Source organism: Geospiza fortis, unplaced genomic scaffold (genome assembly GCF_000277835.1).
Source record: "Geospiza fortis unplaced genomic scaffold, GeoFor_1.0 scaffold10, whole genome shotgun sequence".
Lineage (NCBI taxonomy): Eukaryota > Metazoa > Chordata > Aves > Passeriformes > Thraupidae > Geospiza > Geospiza fortis.
In genome coordinates, this window is record NW_005054326.1 from 1163130 (window position 1) to 1165651 (window position 2522).

Consider the following 2522-nt stretch of genomic DNA (forward strand, 5'->3'; position numbering starts at 1 on the left):
GCCTCTTCCTCACCCAAAAATTGCTGTGACACTAAGATCTTGTGGAGAAAGGAAAGTTCTCTTTTCTCCTGTCAGCCACAGCAGCAGCTGTGTGAAACCAGGGCCTGACAAAAGTGCACCCTAAGATACGGGACATCTTGCTCCAGGCAGAATGGGATCAGCATGTCTGATCCATTGAAGTGATGAGGAAGTCTGTACTTAAACCCCTCTTGCAAAGTATATTCCAAAATCATCCAATTTCAAACAAGATTTTGTTGTTCTGGGGTTCTGTTTGAACCACGAGAGTGTTTGTTCATTGTTACCTTAGCCTCCTTCTGGTGGCTACAGAGGAATAATTTATGATTTCCAAGAGTGTGCAAGCCTACATGGACTCTGGCTGCTACTGCACCAAGTCCATCAGATACAGTTCCACTGGTTTCCAAGGGATGAGCATTCAGCTGAGAACAACATCCAGTTTGGATATAATTACGACAGAACCAATGCATTTAATTTCACTGAAACCAAGGATGTGTATTGCCTCCCATACTTAAACGCTATTAAATGATTTAATCCACTTCTGAAACATATCTCTTTCTCTTGGATTTGCTCCACATAAAACCAATTCTGCTATCAACTAGATAATAAATCATTTTATGATTGGTGTTGATGTCAGAGCAAAAAGAGGGAAATTAGATATGATTTTATGTAGTGCCCAAATTACTTAGAAGCATTTAAGTCTCATTTTCGAAAGTGCTGTATGCCCTTAAGAGTCCAAATCTTCTAGTTGTAAATAGACTTTGCCTCCTAAGCCTCTGAGCATTTTGCACATTTACTAGTACTTTAAAAGGAAGTTTGTTCTCTCCAGTGGCAGCTTTTCTGTTCAATAGATTAACAATCAAATTTAGAAACATTCCCGCGGTTTCTAAGAGGGCTCCAAATCTGATGAGCCAGACACTACCACAACTTCAGAATTAAGAAAGATGAAGGATTTAAATTTAGAAAGTTTCTTCTTTTATACACATGCTTATAGTCACCAGTTAGACTTAAAAAATAAATTCACAGAAGAAATCAGTCTCTTACGTAAATGCTCATACATAAATGCCATATAACCAACTTTGTCAAAGAGTATTAAAATGACATCTTTGCATAATCATCAGCCAGGAAATACATTAAAATTAAGCTTAAAACTGTTCTTTTTGGTTGAACACCTTATCAAAGTTTGCATTGTTCTATTCCTGATGCTACAACTTTTCCTGCACCTTAAGATATTTTTAACTCTTTATTTTTAATTCTTTCTCTTCTATGTCTATCCACATAGCAGGAGATCTTACTAAAGGATTTTTCCCTTACATATCTCACTGTAACATTTTTATTGGCAGCCCCTGTACTGTCTATTCTGATTTTAACCAGCAGAGCAGCAGTTTTTATCCTCAGCCTAAGGGAAAATCAGGTGACATAGATTTGATCACATTTTCATTGAAGTGCATGGCAAAAGCTTCCCGAGCATTTCAGTGGGATCTGGACTGTGCCCTATAAAGCACTTTCAGCTAGATGCATAAGCTCTCATTCAGCAAGACACACACTCCAAATTGCTCAGCTGAGTCAAGGCCACAGTGCCCAGTGTGACCTCCTTTAGGGCAGGTCAGCCCCGAGGCAGTCAGATGGAGAACTCGCCTTCCCCTGACTCCCCTTGGAGCCTGAATGGACTCTAAATGCCAGCAAATATTCCCTGACACGATGGTCCTCTAAGCACTGGCACATGTGCTTAGCGCTGTTTTCCTGAGGACTCCACTGGCTGGTCTGGGTAGAACATGGAGTGTGTGTAAGAGTTTGCAGCACTCAGTCCTGCTGCTCTGTAAGGAGGACATCACCTCTCGTGGGTGCATCTCTGCTTGGTCTTCTGTCACACACAGTGCAGAGCCTGAGTGAGTAACATTCACAGCATGTCCTGCATCCACTGGCAATATAAGAGTAAAATCAGCAGGCTTTGTATAATCAGACCAACCTAGATTGGGAGGGAAGGCTGGAGGTGTCTACCCCAACTCCCTGCTCAAAGAAGGACCATTTTCAGATGCAGATAAAGTTAATCTGGGCCATTTCCAGGCAGCTCTTAAGTATTTCAAGACATTAAGTTGCCCCAGGCTCTCTCCCCAGCCTGGACCCATCAGTCCCCGCTCCAGCAACGCTGTAAGAATGCTGGTCCCCACCCTGCCACAGCTTTCCCCTTTATATAGCCATGGACACACATGATCTGGACCCCAAAGACTGATGCCTTAACTTGACCTTGGACTTGCCACAACACCACAGACCTGCTGATGATTGGGCTCTGTCTGACCCTAGGTACCCTCTCCACACCCAATTGTGACCCTGGCCAATGAGGCACAGGGTGTTGGACCAACCCAAATTGCTCAAGAAGCCTCCTTTAACCTCATTAGGCATTTAGGTTCTTCTTCAAGGCACAGGAGGGCCCTAAGACTGGAAGGGCTATTCAGCCACAGATGTGTGAGAAGCACCATCCCCCTCAGCTCTGCTCCCCCAGGGCA

General features: G+C 43.3%; 1 protein-coding gene across 5 annotated transcripts in view; it reads right to left on the reverse strand.

Annotated features, from left to right (window-relative positions):
* IQSEC3 (IQ motif and Sec7 domain ArfGEF 3) overlaps positions 1-2522 on the reverse strand; it is a 52181-nt gene that overhangs the window by 34408 nt on the left and 15251 nt on the right. The window lies entirely within an intron of this gene.